The following is a 10844-nucleotide window of genomic DNA, read 5'->3' on the forward strand; positions in this document are numbered from 1 at the left end:
CGAACATAAAATTATAAGAAACTGAAGTATCAAACTGGTTAGTATATAAAAAAAACTAATTGAAAATTACAACATAAAAAAAATAATCGAGAGCCTTTTATTTGCCAAAATTTTCAACAAATCTGTTAACTTACTAACTTCTCCAAAAGCTTAAGCTGTTGGAGAAAGGCGTTATATATCTTTTATACTTAACACTCCCCCGCACGTGTGGCCCACTTGGCAAACACGTGGCACATGTGGTCCCACTTTGGATTGACCATCGCATGTGGATTTTTGCTATCCTAGGAGGTTTGAACTCAAGATTTTGGCTCTATACCATGTTAACTTACCAACTTCTCCAAAAACTTAAGCTGTTGGAGAAATGTGTTATTTATCTTTTATACTTAACAAAATCAATCAAAACATGGCCTAAGTTGAACAAAACTCACTCTTTAAAAATAAGTGATCCCAAAGCTCACTCATGAAAATATAAGAGTAAAAACATCTTCCCACACTAAAAAATTATCAAAAACATATAAAAAAGATTCATAATTTTTAGAGCTAGATCTTTGTTTCTCCGTTGCTTGTTTATACTGTAATAAATTTTCACTGATTGAAGGACAATTGTGGAGGGAAAAAATCAACAAAGAAAATCCCCATTTCCACCATGCTTTTCTCGTGCTTTTCTGGACGCCATTAGTTTTTTTTTTTTCCCTTTGCTAACGACCTCCCGTAGTCAGACCAAGGTTGTCCCGGCTGCTGCAGCCAACCACTTGGCACAAATTGTTCAGATGGATTGAATCTCTTTGACTAAGAAAGGGAATTGGTCTTCTGCAAAGGCGATATCTACCCTGAAAAGATATGAAAAAAATCATCCAAAGGGAAAATTAGGAGAAATAGGATAGAAAACATGTTGTTATATGAGCGTAAAGGGGAAAGAAAAAATAGCCTTGCCTTTGCCTTTTGTACCTTAAATAGAAAAAATTATCTGGATCCCTATATATATATATATATATATATATATATATATATATATATATATATATATATATAAAAGAGAGAGAGAGAGAGAGTAAAATCCATGGAAATGAAAAATATCTAAGTTGCAGAAAAAGGGAGAAAACCTCAATCGATTGAAAAGTCGCTGAGGACCTTCCAGTATCAACGGACTTTTGGTAGTGGGCATCATATTTCTCGTGAATTACTCGAAATTAAAAAGGAAATGAGTTAGAAGTAAAATCCAAACCCAAAACCAAATAAAAAAATGGATCTAATCCATTGCAGGAAACATCCAGAACTGTAAATCCCAAACAAAAAGACTTTCACTTAAATGAGAGAGAGAGAGAGAGGGAATACCTTGGAAATGAAAAAAAAAAAAAAAAAAAAAAAAAAAAACAGGTGGGGCCGATGATCATCTCCATCAGAGGACATGGCGCAGAGAGGAGAGAAATCGTCCTTGTTTACACACATGGGGTCTTAGATCATTTCCATTTTATTCGATGCAAAATTGCAGGTTCGGAAACAGTAAACGGGAAGAGTTATAAATTGAAAAAAAAATTGATTTCTTTTGGTTTTGGCATGTGTGATTAACGGCTGTAATGGGAATAGGTCAACTTGCACAAAACGGAAATCTTGGCATTTGATGGAAAGAAAAAAACGGAAACAAAATTTTATCCATAAATAACTTTTTGAAATGTGTGATTAAGGCCAAGATGAAAACGTATGATTAATTGTAATGGAAATACTAAACGACAAGAGTTATAAATTGGGAAGAGTATTAAGTAGAATTTGGTTTTTTTTGAAAATTTTAATTCTCAATGCCACGGTGGAATTTTATTGCCATGTAGATCTGAGGGGGGAAGGAGAGGGATGCCACATCAGCGGTGAACAGTCTTCCTCCATATTATGAGAATTTATATGGTGGCCGACCGTCAAACAAACAAGGGCAGAGAGAAAAAAAAAACTCTCTCCCTTGATTTTTGATTCAGGTCAGACCCCCTTTTTTTCCTTTCCCCTTGATAAAATATCAAGGGGGTTGATATTTTCTCTCTTTACCCTTGTTTGTTTGACGGTCGGCCATCATATAATTTCTCAATATGAGAATTTATATGATATGATATGATTGAGAGAGAGATTTTTGGAGGATTAATCTGCAAAATTAAAGGGATGTTACTGCCTAATTATAGGTAAGGTGGAGGTGAAAAGATACAGAGAGCTTTTTGGAAGATTTACATGCTAAATTAAAGGGGCATCACTGCCTTTGTAATTTAATGGAAACGTGGAGAGGAGAGATTTAATAAAACAGGAATCTGGAACGTGTTTTTGTCGAAATGTTTGCCAATAAAGGCAAATAAATTGGCGTCATTTTGGAAATGCCAATAATAAAGGCTTCTGGAATAAATAGCCAAATATTCCTTTTATTGCGCGTTAATTGCGTTTTTAGAAACCTTTGTAATATACAGGTTCTAGATTGGCGGACACGCTTAGAGGATTCCACTTTATATATATATATAGAGAGAGAGGAAAAGGATTGTACGCTCGAGTGCCAAATCACATGGGTCCCAAATTTTTTTGGTCATCTAAACCATTCATTTGCAAGGCCCCATCATAGATAAGGTGCATACCAAATATCAGCTCCATAGGATCATCCCAACCCATCCATTTGTGGAGGTCAAAATGGACAGACATTGTTTGTCCACAAATCTGCCCATTTTGCCCTCCAGTTTTGGAGGGGTTAGGATGATTCAATGGTGCTGATTTTTGGTACACACCCTATCTATGATGGGGCTTTGCAAATGAATGGTTTAGATGATCAAAAAAAAATGTGGGACCCATGTGATTTGGCACTCGAGCGTACCTAAGGTTAGGTACACTCGAGCGTACAATCATTTTCCTCACATATATATATATATATATATATATATATATATATATATATGAGATATATGATTGTACGCTCGACCGTACCTAACTTTAGGTACGGTAGAGTGCCAAATCACATGGGTCCCCCATTTTTGGTGGGCATCTAAACCATTCATTTGCAAGGCCCCATCATAGATAAGGTGCATACCAAAAATCAACACCATTGAATCATCCTAACCCCTCCAAAACTGGAGGCCAAAATGGGCAGATTTGTGGACAAACACTGTCTGTCCATTTTGGCCTCCACAAATGGATGGGTTAGGATGATCCTATGGAGCTGATTTTTGGTATGCACCCTATCTATGATGGGGCCTTGCAAATGAATGGTTTAGATGCCCACCAAAAATGTGGGACCCATGTGATTTGGCACTCTACCGTACCTAACTTTAGGTACGGTCGAGCGTATAATCATATACCTCTCTCTCTCTCTCTCTCTCTCTCTCTCTCTCTATATATATATATATATATATATATATATATATATATAGAGAGAGAACGGTTCCTACACATATGTGTAGATAACTTATCTACACACTAGCTTAAAATACAGTGGGGAAACACATTATTTGGGTGATCCAAACCATTCATTTTTAAGGCCCTCACATAGATAGGGTGTCCACAAAAAATCAGATCCATAGGATCATCCTAACCATTCGAACTGTGGAGGCAAAAAATCGACTAATTTGTGAAGGTTTAAAGACATTCATTTTACCTCCACAAATCGTAGGGTTGGGATGATCCTATGGATCTGATTTTTTGTAGACACCCTATCTATGTGAGGGCCTTTAAAATGGATGGCTTGGATCACCCAAACAATGTGGGCCCCCACTGTATTTTAAGCTAGTGTGTAGAGAACTCTCTACACATATGTGTAGGAACCGTTTTCTCATATGTATATATAGGAAACTGTTAAGCTCACCATAAGTTATGGTGAGCTAGCTTACCCAATCACATGGGTCCCACATTTTGGGGAGTGATCCAAACCATTCATTTGCAAGGCCTTATCATAGATAGGGGATGTACCAAAAATCAGCTCCATAGGATCATCCTAACCCCTCCATTTGTGGAGGACAAAAATGGGGCAGATTTGTGTCTGTCCATTTTTGTCCTCCACAAATGGAGGGGTTAGGATGATCCTATGGAGCTGATTTTTGGTACACCCCCCATCTATGTAAGGGACTTTCAAATGAATGCTTTGGATCATCCTAACAAAGTGGGCCCCCATGTGATTGGGCAAGCTAGCTCACCATAAGTTTGGTGAGCTTAAGTTTCCTCATATATATATATATATATATATATATATATATATATACTAGTTGCAGACCCGTGCGATGCACGGGGCAAGAAAAAAAGAAGCTTTTAAACTGTTTTAAAATTAAACAGTATGTCAAAAGAGGGAAAAATAGAATGAAAAAAAAATCCTTAGAATCAATAAACTGCTTAGTAGATTATCATTTTGAAGAAGAAACATGGTGTAGCTCGATGCCGGATGTGATAAACGATTTTCAACGGGCAATCTAAGGATGGATTGATGGAACTAAGAACCTACAAATAACCAAACCAAAAAAATGCAAACCACACCTTCGGGCGTGTTCGGCAACTATTATTTTACGGGATTTCCCCCCTTTTTAGGGGTGGAGAATGACGAAAGCCAAAAAAATCTCAAAAATCTTGTTCGGGTGACCCGCAAAGGTCGGTTTCCAAAATTTCTGCTCTGTTTCTGCCCGATTCTCTAGGCGAGAATGAGAAATGTTGCCGAACATGCCCTTCATATACACTTATATCTAAGAAAAATCTAAATTTTTTGTAAGAAAGAAAGCACATAAGAACAAAAACCAAAATCCCATATGGGAAATCAGAAACTAATTCCATCTAGGACAAAACAAATATAAACCCATGTCACACCAAACTAATAATGTACTCATATATTAGAGAAAAACCAAAAAGAGTGCACACCAAAACAGAAAGCAAATCAGAAACTAATTCCATCTACGATAAAACAAATATACCCATGTGACACCAAACTAATAATGCAGTCATATATTAGAGAAAAACCAAAAAGAGTGCACACCAAAACAGAAAGCAAGCAACCAAGAACACAGTGGGGAAAAAAGGAATAAAGAAGCTTTCAACCCTCTACTTTCACATTTTGCAACCAACAATAAACAAATACCAATGGATAGAGAGAGAAAGTTGTAGCAGAATTCCTAGTGACCGCAAGTAGGTATTCTTCACGATCAATTACAAAAGGGCATATGGGTTTACACATATTCAATTCTTACAATGATTGATGCTCCTGCTGCGAATTTTTTAGTCCAACTGACCTGGCTCTTCATTTACAGCTATTGATTAATGACTTTGGTGTAAGTCATACTGGAGCTCTAACATTAAGTTGCTTAGTTAATGTAAAACATGGTTGCCTTTTAAATAAGAACTGACACCATCTGCAAAGAACACAAATCAAACAATACTAATTAATGACTTTGGTATAATAAATCATAACATAAAAAAGAAGCCAAATCATATTGGAACTTGGACACTAAGCTGGTTAGTTAATGTAAAGAAGGTTAAGCTTGCAGTTTGCCTTTTGAATAAGAACTGACCATATCTGCAAAATCAAACAAAAAGGAAAATAATCAGTAGAGGAAGAAAAGTTTAAAACTCAAAAAGCACAATGTTGATTTTAGTAATAGGTGCTTGAGTTGAAGGAACTTACATTTTACCCAACTTGCCTCTTTACATTTCTTATTTAACAAATTATACAATGAATGGAATGGCTGATATTTTAGCCAAGGAGGGTGTTGACGTCCCTGTAACTCGTGTTATTTCCTTCACTGAGAGAGTGTAATCGTTTTATTTCTGGGACATCTTGTCCCCTGATTGTATTTTATTCATATCAATAAATCTTTGTTACCTTTCAAAAAATATATATATATATATATATATATATATATATATATATATATATATATATATATATATATATATTATAAAATGATGATGTGCATCACACTCCAACAAAAATAGAATAAGGAAGCACTTGATACAATTAAAGATGCCGGACTACCTATCAAAATATGGAATTCTACTAATTTAGATGAGTTGATACACCCATTCGACTTTGCTAATGTTCGTCTAAAGCTGTATTCTAATCCCCGTGACAGTATTCTTGCAAGCCAAAAAAGAGACTCAAATTTACAATATTTAAAGGGTAGTGATAAATCGACTCCCCAAATGGATAAATCGACTCCCCATGTGTCTATCTCTCTCCTCTTTCTCTCTCTAACCTAGAGGAGAGAGAAAGACACATGGGGAGTCGATTTATCAATTTGGGGAGTCGATTTATCACTCCCCTATTTAAAAGCTCTTTCGAGTAAAGAGTATTTATTGAAATAGTGAAATATGGGTAGTTTTTCTTAGAATTTTGGATGATTCAAATGGTGATTAAATATTGATAACAGTTTCAGACTTGAAAGATGGATTTGACTCGATGGTTGAATTTTTCAAGGCTATTTAGTTAGCATTTAAATGGGAACTGCCATTTCCATTAGACCCACCTTATATTTCGTCTCTTGAGTCTCTTTTCATTCTCATCAGTTGGGTTTGAAGAAGATGATGTTTTTCCAAGAAAGTTTAAGTGCCTCTCCTGTGGCAGGCATACGAACCAAAAAGAGAAACGTATTAGAAATGCATGCCAGAAGGAATAAAAATCTAAAGAACTGAAATGATGCATTCGCACACTCATATTGGTTCTAAACCATGTAACATTTCCATTTTTAATATTGTTTTGATGACAATAACTGTAACCACAGTGCATTATGGGATCAATTCATAAATAAAAACTTCAAACAACAACAATTAATGCCATAAAGCAGTAAATAAATTGAAAGCTAAAAAAATTTTAAATCACTTACGCCAATAGTATCACCAAGCCTATAAAACTGAATCTGAACCTCAGCCTATAAATTTGATTTTAGGAGATTAAGAGTAGTTTCCAAAGCCTTGAAATAAGACAAAAAACAATAAGAGACTACGTGTGATCCCAAGACGACTCGTACAATTTGCAGCTGTAGGATGGCGAGGAAGCGGACGAAAATTTTCTTGAAAATCTGCACTTGGTCACCTTAGGCTTCAGCGCCCAACTACCTTCTTTTCTGCCGGAGGATCAACCAATTACAATCACACTGCTAAATAGATTGAGTCCTGATTTGAAATACACTAAGTGGTCAAATATGTCAACAGTGTAACTGCATTAAAAAAATGTCAATAAGATGTAAAGAAGGTGTCAAAAAGAAGCATTGTCCAAGCCTACATTTTCACGATTATTGAAGGAAATACAGTCACTTACGTTATTCAAAAGATGTAAAAAAGGTAACTGGATAAAGAATTCTCACTCCAATCAAACCCCCTTCTTATGCACTCCTAACAATTTAATTACGACAGCTGAAACCTGATTGTGATTACTAATCCCAATTTACGTTAAGAAAAAATATAAATAGTAGAGCATGGTGGACTCTAAACATTGTATTTTATTTCACGGTTGAGACTTGAGAGACGTTTGGAATTCCAACATTCAGCTTTATATTATAAGAATAGATAGATATAGATAAATTAGTAATTAATTCGGTATTTAATTTTGGGAAGCTGTGGGTGTGACACGTGGCACAACCTCAGCTTCCCACATTCAGCTTTACTTATATACTAGTAAGAAACCCGTGCAATGCACGGGAGATAAATAAAATGTAAGTAATTATAAAAAATGAATTAATACAATTTAGAAAGAAAAAAATGAATATGAATAACAATAATAATAATAATAAGATGTATTAAAACATATTTTCAATGTATCAATAACATAACATTATGAATTTTGATATAAATCTGAAAATTTCTATTTTAAAACGGAAGGATGCCAGCATTCTGGTGAAGATATTGTATTCATCCGTCTATATATCACCATGTCAAATCAAATCCTTCAATGCTTAATATTCGTCTACATATCTGGAATATAAAAGAAGGGCAGTTAAGACATGAACCCTTAATATATGAAGGGGAATCCAAAGGAAAGGATTTTATTTGTATTAGAATAATCTAAAGGCTACTCACCTAGTAAGATGAAGAAGTTTTCCAAAAAGACAAAACCCTAGAGAAAACACCGCCGGTCGGTCCTGTGGATATGTAAAAAGCAGCTCCAAATTCTGTGAACAACTAATACTAAATCCCTGATGAATAGGAAAAAAAATATTACACCCACTCAAACTCTGTGATATCCTTATCTTACTGGTCTTGAGCTATTTCCACCACCATCGAGTCCGGATTTTATGCTTCTTAATCAACATGGATTTGGTCTGCAACCCAACTTCCATCACTGCAATATCCAGGAAACACAATTTAAAGCGAAACTAAACAACAGCAACAATTCTAACCCTTATAACCTCTCTTCCTGTCAAAACAATTCATTACAAAATACAACCTCACTGCCTGTAAAAATCAAACATTGAAAAAAAATAACTATGGTAAACAACAATACTAATTGTGAATGGGTAAAGAATAGTCTCAAGTAAACAACATCTAAAGTTAATGGGTAACAACTGATCAATAACTTTTCTTATGAATGAACTAATTGTGTCAGCGATATCATGGAGCACATGAACCTGCTTATGTATCGAAGTTAGAGTATCAATGCCTATTGAAGCTTCGGAAGACCTGAGAAAATCTTTTTTAGTGCACACATTTGCTAAATATAACAACAAAGATTCGCACATGCAGTGCTCTAGATATAAGTATGAGCAGGGTTATAAACTTGAATATCAGTAAGGATGTTTTGTGCATAGTATGTCAACTCCATGTTTTAGAGATGAAGGTGTTTGATGTGTGTGTATTCCCTACAGGAATATATTGTAATAATCACAAAGTGTTATCCAAAAACATGAAATATTAAATTAAGCAGATGTTATACGTATACAAAGCACTTGTAGTGAGCATTTTTGTAATATATAATGGCTAGAGAGTTTCAAAATCAAACCAGAGATTTAAGGAAAAAATTACTTACTACTCTATAGTCCAAAGACCATTTTCACACAACAACAAACTCTCACATCTCATCCTTAGTCATTTGGAATAGAGACGGAATAGCAGAGCATAAAAGCAAGAAATTTGCTTAATGGATGAGATATGAACCATGGAAATGATATCACGGAGGCAGTGCTGGTGGTTTTCAATCCATGGTCGCAGTTGAAAGAGGCTTGGGTGAGAGGGAGTGTTGCAGTGGGTAGGTCCCGTAAGAAGAGGAAGGGGAGTTTTGAGTATTTAGTGAGACTCTTCAATGAAAAAAAATAGAGAGGACAAAAAAGAAACAAAAAAGAGCAGATAAATAAGTCACAAATTGTTCCATGATTGGAGTGATTTGGATTCTTAAATTCTCATCTCCCTACATAGAACACATGTTACATGATTTCGGTGATTTTCGAATCTTAAATAAGAATAAGAAAATGAACTGAAATGAATAAAATCATAAAAATTAGAAGCAGATCATGAATGGATGGAGAAGACGCATCACGCCTAAAAATATAAAAAAATAAAAATAAAATTCCGTAGAGTGAGAGCATAAGTATTTGTAAAGAAGTTTAGGATTCAACCTACACTCAGCTAAGAATGGGTACTAAAATTATAGATAAGAAAAGTTGATTATTAAAACCAAAAAAGGGCTACAGTAGAAAAATAAATACCATTACACTGAGTTCCGAAGTTTGTATTGTAAAATTATACAATATTGCAGAATCATACGATAAAAATCCCATCAGGCTCCAATAAACAACCTCCTCAAAATCAAACCTAAATTAGACCAGCGGCCCTCTTTCCTTCATCCTTATAAATGGAGGCCCGCCAGGCGTGCCTAATCTAGCAGTTTAATCTAGCGCTCTTGAATATCCTATGTAAAGAAAAGGACAAAAACTGTAATATCATCAAAATAGTATATATTCCTCCCAAAAAAGGCCAAAAAAAATTCAGAACTTTAGAACAAATCAATAACAATTCAGAACAATCTGATCTGCAGGAAGGGCCAAAAAAAAAGAAAGAAGTAATTTTTTTAGCTAGTGGTGGAAAAAAATTGGGTTTTAGAGGAGCTTGAAGATTTTGATGTTGTCGTAAAAGAGATTTCTGCAAGTAAATAGAAAGGGCCTCTAACAATTCACATCAATAACAATTCAGCTCGGCCAAATCGCAAAAAGGGTTAAAAATATCAAAACCTAGAGGAGAAGAGGAAAGAAAAGAAGAAGTTTTTTATTTTACCTTGTGGTGGGAAAAATGGGATGAAGAGGAGCTTGAGGAATGTTGTAAAAGAAATTTCTGCAAGTCCATAAATATTGAATAGAAGAGGCACTGTCGAGTGGTGGAGAAACGAAAGGTTGGAGAGAATAAGAATGGAATTGGAAAGGAGAATTAATTGCTTAATTTAATGAGAGAGGGATGTGAATTCGCTATATGTATGGAAATAAATTAGGGATTAACACGATCTATTTTAAGCGTTACATAAAAAGTATACACCGTGAAATTAGCGTTTGTAAAACCTATGTGTATTATACGGTAAAACGAAAATATCGGGAGAGAGAGAGAGATAGAAAATATCTCATAAAATCTCTACCGTTTGGTTGCTGGGTTTTTTTTTTCTTAGGATTTATGTGGGAGAATATTTAGTGGTCGCATCAGCAAAATCTTGTCTTGAAAATGGTGGTCTCTCTTTCTCTCTACGCTCTCTCTCCACTCATCATAATATCTTTCTCTAATTAATGCTTGTCCCCTCCTTTGTCTCCTACCTTTACCCACACATAAATCCCAGGAAAAGAAAAAAACCCGGCAACCAAACGGGCGGGACGAAATAGAGGCTGACACGTAAGCTTCAATGAACAGTAAAATAGGCGTTCCTCTTTATTATAATATAT

At 35.1% G+C, this 10844-nt stretch overlaps 2 long non-coding RNA genes across 9 annotated transcripts; both read right to left on the reverse strand.

The window, feature by feature from the left end:
- Positions 1–531: 531 nt before the first annotated feature.
- LOC143849332 (uncharacterized) lies at positions 532–1356 on the reverse strand. The gene is made up of 2 exons (XR_013235646.1): positions 1104–1356; positions 532–830 (listed from the first exon to the last, which is right to left on the reverse strand). It is a non-coding gene; the product is annotated as an uncharacterized LOC143849332 (long non-coding RNA).
- Positions 1357–5018: 3662 nt separating this feature from the next.
- On the reverse strand, positions 5019–10424 carry LOC143850718 (uncharacterized). 8 transcript variants are annotated; one of them, XR_013236031.1, is made up of 7 exons: positions 10195–10424; positions 8008–8269; positions 6960–7902; positions 6816–6860; positions 6459–6547; positions 5486–5509; positions 5019–5345 (listed from the first exon to the last, which is right to left on the reverse strand). It is a non-coding gene; the product is annotated as an uncharacterized LOC143850718 (long non-coding RNA). The 8 variants fall into 8 exon arrangements; XR_013236033.1 differs by having other exon boundaries at positions 5064–5345; positions 6960–7085; positions 10195–10405; XR_013236034.1 differs by lacking the exon at positions 6816–6860.
- Positions 10425–10844: the final 420 nt, after the last annotated feature.

This window comes from Tasmannia lanceolata, unplaced genomic scaffold, assembly GCF_043159265.1.
Source record: "Tasmannia lanceolata isolate RefF3 unplaced genomic scaffold, GAP_Taslan_0.1 ptg000018l, whole genome shotgun sequence".
Taxonomy (NCBI): Eukaryota; Viridiplantae; Streptophyta; class Magnoliopsida; order Canellales; family Winteraceae; genus Tasmannia; species Tasmannia lanceolata.